Genomic DNA, 12,644 nt, shown 5'->3' with positions numbered 1-12,644 from the left:
TTGAGTTTTGTCTCACAAGGTATGTAGATGTTAATTGAGAAAGTTCACACAAAGAGAGAAAGGCAATGTCATGATACATTGTTCAATTTGTAATCAAGAGCATTATCTTGGATAAGGGAGAAGTAACATTTAGTTTCTTTCTCATATACAAAGGCAAAATTATGAATCAATGTCAAATGCCTTTTGTGAAGCAATGTTGTTGTAAAGGGTGTTAGAAAGCTTGCATTGTAGGCAAGGCCCTCACACCATACTAGATTCTGTTAACCAAAGCATGTTAACCATGTCCAATGATCTCAAATTTCATGAGCATGTTCAATGAGTGACCATAAATGAGGGGTGTCAGAGTGGCTCATAATCATAGCTTATAGTGGATGATTGTCATTGTACATAACATCTGTGGTCCAAGTCATTTGTTTGGTGCCCAATATTGGTGAATCATTGTATTACATCATGGTAGCATATCTTTCCTTTTTTAAAGAAAAAATATATTGAAAATAAATTAAGTTATGTCTCATGCAAATGTTCAATATTGTTGTGTTGTGAGTGGTTTTCATATTATATGTATCATATATCTATAATCACTTATTTCAAGCCTACCTTAAGAAATAAACGAAGAGGTGCAGGGCATTTTCATAATAAGGACTCCCACCAACTCCTCTCCTCGTAGCAATCTTTCAAATGTTAGCCCATAAATAAAAAACATGCCCTTGTTTCTCTAGTTTGGAAACCCTTGGATAGATATGACAGTGAACTCCTACCAACCACTTCTTTAACAGTCTATTCGATGCCTTTGATGGGTATGTGTAAATGATTTTGATTGATTCCTGGAGAGGTGTGAAAACTGATTTTGCATTGACATAATACAAACACCAAACTTAACCCGTGGTAGCCAAAATTTCAGCCTTACAACTCTCTCATCCAATATTAAATAGTTCACTAATTAGTCAAGGGGTAATCTCCTTAACAATATATCAAATGTTGGAAGCATTCATATTAATTCAAAAAATAAGATTATTATTTAATATTAAGTTATAATGCAGGTAGCTGCCAAGTTGACATATGATACCCCCTTGTTTGTGAGACAAGGGATGCCCTCCATTCAATGCTTTAACTATTTAATCTATGGATGTGTACATACCTTAATTTCCATTGGATCGAATCCTGTGACCTTTAAAGAGGAAACACTTTAACACAAATTGAACATGTAAATACAAACTTAATTTGTATATGTATCAAAGTTACTTTGAGAGTTGCATGGAATGCTTAATTTTGTATAGAAGCAAGGGAAAACTTGAAGGGTTGATCACAACAAACATGTATGGTCAATTATGATTATCATAGGTATATTAGTTTGGTTTTCCCAATCCAGAACTTGCACACTTTGTTACTACTGTTAAAGGCATGTCATGATGGTTTACTGGTGTAACATCATGTACATTTAGTTGTGTCTATTAAAGGCATGTTAGTTCAATGACAAAACCAATGGTTTGTCAACTTGGTCAGCGTGTTAATCATCTCAATGAACAGCATATAAGGTCAATTAACTTAGCCATTGACATGCACATTCCATTGTCACTATTAGTGACATGTTAGGTTGGATATTAATATGTATTTTTGATTAACATTATCTAGGAGATTAACTGAATCAACATGCATGTTTGACTACAATTGTGGGAGATATGTTAGATAGGTCAACCCCATCAACAACATTTATGTTCAATTGCACTTGTTAGATGCATGACACAATGGTCAATTGATTAGTTACATGTAAGTTTTGGTTATCACTATTAAGGTTGTGTTAGGTTGGTTAACTTGTTCAATGACTTGTATGTTTGGTTACAATTATTAAAGCCTCACTTGATTGTTTAATGTAGTAAATGGAGTGTAAGTCTAGTTACCATTGTCAAAGGCATGTTTTGTTGGTTAAATTAGTTAACATCATATACATTCAACTATGATTGTTAGAGCCATCCAAGGCTATTAAACCCATTTAAAGTAGTGCATAACATCAATCAGGGCTTGCTTATTGCATTGTGTGTGAGTATAGTGTGTTATTTTTTTTGTAAGTCGAAGATTTTTCATTAATCAAAAAGAATGTACAAGGGCGTCAAAATGCATGGCTTATAATTATTTATATATTTAATGTAATATGCCTTTCATTAAGAAGAGGAAATAGACTTTGGGGATAGGGGAAATGGCGTTGTCTATGGGAAACGTCGATCTCATCTATCTCATCTTCACTCTCCCTTCCCTATCATTAGCATCCCTCTTCTTTTTTTCTTTATCCAACAACACCAATAATAGACATTTTGTGAAGAAGTAGCATTGGATGACTCAGGATGAGGGTTAGAGCTCATATGTTTATCTTGGGTTTCTCCTTGGTGTTTCTGAGCTTACTTTTCTTCCTTAAATTCTTCTTAAACGTCCCAACAATATCATTTCCCATCTCTTGTTCATGAAACTTCAGCTTGCGAACACAATCTTCATCCTAAATTTCCTTTGAAGATTCATGTAGCCATTTTGCACCGAGGCCTATTCCTGGGGGAGATTGGGAGGATCTACATTTATCAATAGACCTTTTTATTGTTGTTCGATGCCGCCCCAAACTTTATAGCCCGTGTTTGTAGCCAAGATATACTCTCTTCCATATGTAAATTATTTATCAGATTGATAAAAAGAGAAGATTGAGCTCTTCCATGAGCTTTTATTTGAAGATGAGAATGATAGTGAAATGTTCATTTTTAACTGTACACCTAAACAAGCTTAGAGACCCTTCCACCTCACTAGCTTAAAATCTGGACTCAAACCATGGCAGAATGTGACATTTTGAAGCGTGTCACTCTAGTCCCTTTGACAAGGAGTGACATGACACCTTTTGTGAAAGAGCAACAAGAGACTATCGCCTCTTGCCCCTTTGAAAGTGGTGAAACTTTTTAGAAAAAGGGTAAATGTCTAAAAACATCATGGAAAAAGGTTTCCAAAAATTTAAGAATGATTCCATTTTATTGAATCATTACTACAAGAGACTATCGCCTCTTCCCCCTTTGAAAAAGGTGAAACTATCTAGAAAAAAAATATATATCTGAAAACATTGTGAAAAAAAGTTTCCAAAGCATTTAAAAATGATTCCATTCCATTGAATCACTACTACATGAATTCATCTTAAAATTTCATTTTATTTATTAAATTTATCATAATCAAAATTCCCCATGGAAGACATTGAGAGGCATTAGAAGATATATATATATATATATATATATATATATATATATATATATATATATATATATATATATATATATATATATATATATATATATATATATATATACATATATATACATATATACATATACATATACATATATACATATATACATATATACATATATATATATATATATACATATATATATATATATATATATATATATATATATATACATATATATATATATACATATATACATATATATATATATATACATATATATATACATATATACATATATATATATATATATATACATATATATATATATATATATATATATATATATATATATATATATATATATATATATACATATATATATATATATATATATATATATATATATATATATATATATATATATATATATATATATATATATATATATATATATATATTTCATAAGAGCTTGTTAAAACATACCATGGCAATTTAATAACTTTATTTAAGACATTTTGTCTCCCGCGTACCAGTCACCAAATAAAATTTTGAGGTGGGTGATGCCATTTTTGTTCAAACCCTCAAGGAGCAAGAATCAAGGAGCTTTCAAGAATGGATTTTTGAATTTTGGAGAAGGTTTCAGCAATTTTGTTCAAACCATGAATTTTTGAATTCTGGAGGAGGTTTCAGCAATGGAGACCAACGTTTTGCTACGAGTATCCTATTTTTCCCTTCCAGTTTGATAGAGGTAGGGGATTGTTGGGGTTTTGTGCAGGGAATGGGACACCTAACTGGAACTTGTGCGGCTCCTTGATTTCGCTATGTAACCCTAGACCCACATAAGGTTCAAACAGGGCTTTTCCTTTCCACCGTCACCCAAAAAATTCCCCTCTCTCTATAGGTTGTCGCCTTCTCCTCCAAGGCAGTGAAAGAGGTTGATAGACCTATTCCAGAAATTCTAGACTCAAGTAACTGATGAAAAAGCTTGAGTTGTTGGACATTCCCTTCGGAATCACAAATTTTCCCTAGCACAGGCAACAAAAACCCCTCTGAGGCTACTACAGCAAAGGCCATTGATAAATTTGGGGAAGAGGGAAAAAAATTCATGGACCCCGTTGACCTGCCAAGCCTTGGGAAAGAACTTTCGACTGTATCCATTTCTCGTAGTGGTAAGTCTCTATCTGACTCTAGTTCTATTATCGAATTTCTGTCTTTGGAATATTTGATGGTTATTGAAACCAGAGTAAGTTAAAGGAAAAGAAAAGCCATAGTAAATTAAATTCAGTTTGAATCCATCAAACAAAATAGACTTCTTTGACTAAGACTAATTCTATCCTAGCTTTAACTGATGGAATGCAAATTTGGCAGCTATGAAAAATAATGTGCAGCATGCACCAAGCATGGGTACTAGAAATTACTAATTAGAGTATATAAAGGTTTTTTAAACCCAAGATGTAAAAATCATATAAAAAGTGATGGCTCTAGGCTAAACCCACATGTGTGTCCTGATTGCCTCAATGAGTTGATATGAGAAGAAATGTTGAGATGCATTTGGCTTAGACACCAATAACAGTCATACCTATTTAAATGAGATTTTAGAACATTGTGTTTCAGTTTTCAAGTTCGTTGAAATGATCTTTATTTGTTGTCAACCCCCTTTCCTTTGATACCAAAATCTCAAAGACGCACAAAGGTTGATCCTTTACCTTCAATAAGCATCTACCCAATGGAAAATCATGAACACTATTTTTCAAACCCTCTTGATTGATGTCCAAGGGCCGAGGATACTTCACCTTTTGTAGCCTTTTATACTTCTCTGTGAGACAGAAAAACCCTAATACAAGGCCGAAGGCATGTCAACGAGCTCAAGAATAATATTATATATATGAGCTTAGATGCTAGGAACTTTATAGCTTCATATATGATTTTATATAAATCTACAACAGAGAAGGAATTCCGAGTGAGACACTATCTCCAAACCAAATTCAATTCAAGGGTGATTTCATAATAGAAGATTTGACCCTAAAGCAACCAAAGCTTCCTGGCTGTAGTCATGACAAAAGGCCTTAGATATAGATCATTTGACCAACAATTTGATAGAGAGCTCTATCCTAGAGATGCTTGATTGATGGGGCCTTGATCTCATTTTCTTTCTGGGATCTGCAACCTAGAATTTTGCAGTAGGAGTTTTAGTGCTTCATGATGACTGATCTTTGAAGAGGAAGGAGGTCAGTGTTGTCAGAAAACTTCTTGTGATTTTTTTCTTCCTTGCTTGGGCTTGCCCTCACCTTAGCTCTAATACCTTTCCCTCACCTTAAATTTCATACCATTATGGCGGGGCAAGCTAAACATGACGAAAATAGAGGTAAGAAGTTGTAGATTCCTATGTTGTCTGTCTTTTAGCTTCTAGAACATCATATGTTTTATTGCCAATTTCTGCTAAATTTAAAATTGACATACTGATCTAAGAAGAGGGTTTGCAATGCTAATAACCTCTTCTTCAGTCCATGTTGGCACACTCGAGTCTTGTTAAAGGACCAACTATTTCTTGTGCAAAATTCGAAGTAGACGACAACATACAACATGTTTTCTGAGAATCAAAACAACTTCTAGAAGTGCTATGACATTAATCCAACACTATGTTTATAAACCAGTTCGTACTAATGGACATAGGATGTGTAAAATGTATTCCTTAACAAAAATTTTCTCTGTCGACTGGTTTAAAGCTTATAGCCTTACTCCTATCTTGAAGAAAGGGTACTTTCTTCCCTTTCACTTCATAGGTATATGAAAACCCAGTTTTGTAAGCACCCATAACCATGAATATTATACCAACTCCCTATGGTTAGTGCATCAATAATGTAAGTGTAACACTCATCCATGTGGCAGTCATAAGGCATTTAGGTAAGGTTTTACTAACACTGGCATCCCAGACCATTAAGATCTATCCATGGCCTCAAAATGATGTATTTCCTTTACTCAATAGAACACTCATCATTTCTCTCCCCCAATCATCAAATTTTTTCTCTTCATTCTGAATGAGAAATCAATCAACAAGTCACCATTTTAAATGTTAGATCACAATATGTTTAGCTTCTCTCTTGTGCTTACACTCTAGTATTCTCGTAGCTTCAGAATTGTGAATCTTAAACACAGTCTCATGATGTGCATTCAGGGAGGCATAATTCACCCTTGCTTTGCATCAAATTACCCCCTAGCATTCCCTTTACCTTTACATGCCTCAATGCAAGGCATGCCAAGTTGGTACCTACTCAGTTAAATTAGTAAGTTGAGGGGCGTCATATATACCCAACGCTGCCTACCTGTTCTTCCTCTTCCTATGTCGTAGTGTATGAACAGTCAGCCAGACTGGTGAGGATCCCCATTAATAATAACATCTATGTTGGCATCTGAATCCGAATGACGTGTTTCCCTTAATTATATGTTTTGGTTTTTTAACAAAAAAGGCTAACAGAGATAGAGACCCTCAAATCTGTCTACTTCTGGCCCCTATGCCCATTTTCATCTAGGTTTTTACCATGTCAGTGTCCCTTTCTTTCTCAAAACTGCATGAAATCAGTTGATCTATCCATTTCGTAATGCCTTTGGTAAATTTTTCTATCAAATGCTCTGAAGTATATATGAGATCTAAGGGTTTTTTTGGTTGTTGCTGACTTCATATATTTCTGCTAACCATGATATGGGTTTGATGTAGAGGATTATGATTGAGTAAGGGTTGCATTGCTCGATATCTGTTTAGGAGGAGGAGAAGGAGAAAAGTGGTGTTAGGGTTGAGAGCTAAAGATGCCTGTGAAAAGAGGAGGTGTGTGGAATGGAGGGTGGTAGGGCTACCAGCGTGGTAGAAATGGAGGATGGGGAGGTCGGGGTTTTCATCATTGAATAGCTATGGTGGGCTTCCTTGTTATCTTTGTGGTCATGCCATTGGTTTTTCTGGCAGCTAGGTTTCGTCACTCCGCATCTACATCTACAACTGGTAAGCTTCTTCCTTCCCTCCTCCCTCACTGGTAAGCTTCTTCCTGCCCTCCTCCCTCATCATGTTTCTTCTGTCTCTTTTTTTGTGGTGGGTCAGCATTTAATTTATCTTTATTGGCAAGCATGCCCTTTCTTAATCTAGTAGTATTACAATGAAGTGTAGACTTCTTACGACATTCACGTAAGATCTCCATTACAATGAAATGTAGTCATATTATACTATTTTAGAAAGATCCCTTTCATTGAGAACCCATTGAACAATGTATTTATGTGATTTGAGCCTTGGCAGGGAATTATCATCATCTCCGGTTAACGACTGAACTAAGACCCCATGGACCTACTTCGAAATTTGATTTTCCTTCACCACCCCCAGTTAACCATTGAACCAAAACCCCATGGACCTACTTTGGAATTTGATTTTCCTTTTAGATTTTTTCACAGGATTTGAAGGTGCAGATGTTATCAAACATACTTTCCTCGCTTATTGTCAAAAGTTTAGCACCTTTAGCATTTTTCCAGACATTTTGTGAGTTTTCATTATAGGTTTCCTTTCATTTGATCTATGTGAAGCTGTGAACTCCATCTCTGCATTAACACGGTACAATACCTACCAGGAGAAAGATTCAAAGTTTGTACCTCTCTCATGCAAGAGCAAAGGTTTTACCAACTGCCCCTAGGGTAATTTCCCTTGCCAAAGATAATGAAACCATTCATCCCGATAGCAAGAAATAATAATGTTTTTTCCATTTTTTAACAAAGGGAAATGCATATGACTGGTAAATTCGCTGGGCAACTGCTTGGTGAATTCACTGGGCACTCCTCATTCTGAGTAGGATGGTACTAAGTGTGCACTGGATTCTGCATAAGCTGGATGGGTATTATAAAAATATATTTGTTAAGAGTTCAGTTCAACATCTTACTCATGGGAATTGAATCTTGTGGGAATTGAATCTGGGTGGGAAGGGTAACAATCATTCTTCCCGTCCACTCATTATCCAAGCCAGACCCACTTTCCATCCATAAAGATAAATCCACTTCTCATCAGTCAAGCTAAAACTAGTTCTGATTCACCCAACCTAGACCTAATTCACAACAACAATCTTGTTCACTAGCTACTTTCTACTATACATATCATTTTCACATTGTTCCCACAGTGTTCAGAGCACATTGGCCAAAACAAACGATAGATATTATACACACCATTTTATTATTGATGTGTAATGAAATCTCGATCTTAGCATATGCATGATAGCAAAGCAACCCCCTTTTTAGCGTTCTAGTATTTTTATAGATATTCTTCTCCATCAACTCTTTCTACCTGACCTTTTATGCGTTTTTTATCATTTAAAATAGCAGGGTACAACTTCTCAAGAGATGGATCTATTAGAATGGTATTCTCTTTCCACATCTTGAAAACCAATTCTATTTTTCTATGGCCATTTTTTTCTTTTTCAAGATCTGGGCAATGCACTTGCACTTACATTAGTCTAATCCCAGAAAATAAATAGTGTCCCTAAACTGAAATTTAATCGACCTGAGTGGATTGAAATAGAGAGGAATTATTGAGGATACTGGAGCTCTGTCATATGTTTAAAATCACTCTTATCTATTTATCTATGGGGTTCACAGGAACATGCAGATGACTGGAGAAAGTAGAGTTTAATAGAGAGCATTGACTCTCTCTTCCCAAAGGAGGAAAGTATAAGAAACCTATTGCATTTGGATATCTTAAATTTGATTTCTCCCCTATTGAGCAGAGAATTGAAAATAAATTTTATTTACTGGGCAGGTGATTGATGTCATAACAGCTAACACAGAGGACTCGAGAACTCTAAACTTAAATATTGTTGGACGAAATGATTTATCTTCCTCATGGGTATTAGAAAAGCCCTCCGAAGTAAACCAAAGGGATATTACTAACTCTGAGGTACGATTGGTGAAGATTTTGGTTATTTTCTCTATTGAACATGTAAGGAAACATATGTGATGATGATCTATGTAGTTGAGTAGGGTTGTATTAAGTAGGAAGTGAAAACTGACATTGGCAGGGGTGCTTCTCTATTTCTAACGGTGTACATCAAGCAGAGGCAAACGACTTCTGGAGACAGCTCATAAAAGTTACATTCGCAACAAGATGGTGTGATCTTCAATGAAGAAGGCAAGGAAAATCCTGAGGGGGGTAAAATGAATGGCAAGGTGTAGAAAAAAACATCCAATGACGAAGAACTTCTTATGAGGTTTCAAGAGGATGACATAGGAAGTGAACATCGAGACGTCAAAGAGAATGCTCTTGATGGTAAGTTTTGATTTTCCCTGGTTAACTAATCTATGATGTTGGTAGCCTACTCTAAGGTAATGTCTAGTCAAACTCCCAGGACAATGGTTGTTGTAATGAAGACCATTTGTAGCTTGAAGAAAGTCCAACAAAAGTCTCGCGGAGGGTAAAATTCTTTGCTGCACTAGATCGCTACTTTTTGTTCTCATGGAAAAGGGAATTGTTATATTATTTTCCAAAATCCTTTTTGAATGTTACTTCTCCAATAGAAAATTTTATATTTCTTAGATTTTAGCATAGTATGCTTTAATTTATAGTAGTTTAATGCTTACAGCAATTGAGACAAAAGAGGAGGGAGAAAAGGTCAACAGAGCTGATTCAAAAGGATGAAGAAAAACGAGTTGAGCTTGAAAATGTAGCAATTAAACATTCCAAGGAGGTAGATTCTACTGTCCTGGGAAAATACAACATTTGGAGGTGGGAGAATGAGAACGAGAATTCTGACTCCATTGTTAGATTGATGCGAGACCAACTGATCATGGCTAGGGTGTATTCAAGCATTTCCCAGGCTAGGAATAATCTTGATTTATACCATGAATTGATGCTTCATATAAAAAATGTCAACTTACATTGGGTGAGGCTAATGCAAATTCTGATCTACCTCAAAGGTAATAATTTTCACATTGGCTGCTTCTAAATCAAGAGTAGTAAGTGCTTCCATTTGCATTTGGTGTTTGTTAGCCTCCTGTTGCAACAGGGTATCATCTTTCATGATTGACATTTTTACATGCCAAATATGTCATACTTTGCAAGACGCAGTGTTCCATATTTCCAGAAGAGACCAAAGAAGAAGCCATGAAGTGTGCTGATCCAAATGCCACTGCTGCATTCCATTTTGATGAGTTGTTCCAATTTTGAAGAATTTCTTAAAGGGAGGTCCAAACAGTCTAATCTTGGTCTCCCTAGGTTTCAATTTCCTGTTGTAGAATATAGAGAATGATATCTGTCCAAACAGTCTAAGGTTGGCAGATTTGTAGATAGGTAGAGAAACTAAGGGACCCAACTGTTTAATCTGGGCCCTGGCAGAAATAAGTGTAGATTTAGATAGAAAAAAGAAAAAAAAAAAAAAAATTGCAAACATGGGTCTGCAAGTCTAAGTGCACCCAAAACAAAAAGAAGAAAAAATGTTAGGACAATAGACTGGGTAGGTAGCTATTTGGTGGCATAATGATAATTGATGATCAATTTCGTATCTCACAATGTCTTATCCTTTCAGATCATAGTTATCAGGCAGTTTTGCATTCAAAGGAGGTACTCAAGCTAGAACTCACTAACCTCCCCTTCTTTTCATTTCCCCCAAGTCACTTACCAACATCCCCCAAGGGGTCAAGGTCTGCTTGAGCCTCTCAGTTTCATCATTTCCATGACATTCGCCTTGGTGAGGATCTGCTTCACTCAAGGACTGCTCACTCATCATCTGTGAGCCTTCTTTTCCCCAACAAAGCCTAAGGTCTCATACCTTAGCGCCCTCTTTTCATCTCCATATTAACTATTAACTTTATTATATAACTCCCTAACAATTTTCCCCTTCCCCTATTAAAATCATGTATATAAAACTCCCCTATGTAAATACCCCTCCCTAGCAATATAGCCATATTTCCTATAAGTTCGGGAAATCACAGTCCATCTGGGGCTGTCTTTAGCCCATTCGAGTCATTAAGGAGCTAGTCTGACATCAGGTCAGCTAGTAACCGCTTCCCTAGCCCTAAAACCCCTCTAAAACCCTCAAAACTCCTTATTTCATCCCCAAACCAAAGTTTTGTGCATAAAATCCCAAACCCGCGCACTTTTAACCCATATTTTACCCCTTACCCTAAGTCCCAGCTGTAAATATTGATCGCGCCAGTTTTAAAAAATCCCAAACCCGCTTTCCCTAGTCATAACCCACCGCACGCATTATCAAAAAAGGAATATTCTTGGAATATTCCCCCGCCGTATTTCCTTTACCGCCAGCCGTCCGATCCATAGCCCCGCAGATCTATGACTGGCGGGCCGTCCCATCTCCAAAGCGCCCGAGCTTTAGCGTCCGGGAGATGGGCGGTATTCCCGCCGTACTCCCGCCACGCGTCAAGCGTTGGGCTGTGGTGGAGCCCCCTCCCCCGAGACCGCCTTTGCCCATAAGCGGTGCGCCACAAAACCGCTTACCACCTATGACGTCACATCCCCCGTCACCCCCTGCACCAGTCCCTGCTTACGTCACCCCTTTGTCCAGTCACCCGATGAGTCACCTGCCTGCGTGGCCTCCTGCCACGTCACTGCCACGTGTCCCTGCCACCGTACCTACCACATCATCGTCCGTACGTGATGACGTCATGCTGACGTCATCCCGCCACATCGCCCTGCTGACGTCATGCTGACATCACCACCGTACAATGTCACATCATGCTGACGTCATGCTGACATCACCCGCCGTACAATGTCACATCATGCTGACATCATGCTGACGTCATCAGCACTTTTTGGGCGCAAAGGCGCGAAAGTCGCACTTCGTAGCCCCGGAATCCAATTCTGAGGCAGTTTTTTATACATCGCAGGATTTTTTAGGCCGAAATGGAGAATCTTCAGGGAATCTTTAGGGAATCTTCTCATCATGCGGCCCCAGGAAGCCCGAAAAGGCGCAAAAATGATCCGTTTTCTTCACAGAGCATACCAAAAGGAGCAGAAGACAATTCCAGATGATACAGAGGCCGAACAACGGCCATTTACTGGTGATTAGACCCACAGCACATCAGATCAGCAGTCCAGATTTTGTCAAAGAGTATCAGTGGAAGAAAAGACGCCAAAGAGTATCAGCAAAGATTTGTTTAGGGGCTCGAAGCACCTGAACATTGATGAAGCCCCCAGAAAGTCAAATCAATAAGCATCAGCCCATCCTTGCCTTCAAATCACCATTAAGGCATTCAAAGCACCAGGACAGCAAGGAAGCAGAAACCAATGCATATTTATTTCAGAAGACATTGCACCAAGGCACCCAGGACTACATCATTTATTCAATTTTTTTTACGGCCGCCCCCAGCGCAGCCTGAGAATTTTCATGCATTTATTTCAGATAGGAGTATGTCAATAAATTATTTTTTATGACCTGATTAAGTCAAGATGTAA

At 37.2% G+C, this 12,644-nt stretch overlaps 1 protein-coding gene and 1 pseudogene across 1 annotated transcript in view; one reads left to right on the top strand and one right to left on the bottom strand.

Annotated features, from left to right (window-relative positions):
• The window catches only part of LOC149213126 (uncharacterized), a 232,325-nt gene that overhangs the window by 36,621 nt on the left and 183,060 nt on the right, over nucleotides 1-12,644 (bottom strand). The gene's annotated exons all lie outside the window — the stretch shown is intronic.
• The window catches only part of LOC149213127 (polygalacturonate 4-alpha-galacturonosyltransferase-like), an 83,730-nt pseudogene that overhangs the window by 57,115 nt on the left and 13,971 nt on the right, over nucleotides 1-12,644 (top strand).

Source organism: Pinus tabuliformis, chromosome 1_1 (genome assembly GCF_031772625.1).
Source record: "Pinus tabuliformis cultivar Carrire ecotype Pingquan chromosome 1_1, CPIR1, whole genome shotgun sequence".
NCBI lineage: Eukaryota > Viridiplantae > Streptophyta > Pinopsida > Pinales > Pinaceae > Pinus > Pinus tabuliformis.
The sequence above is the reverse complement of the archived record's forward strand: the minus strand, read 5'-3'. Positions and strand labels throughout refer to the sequence as shown.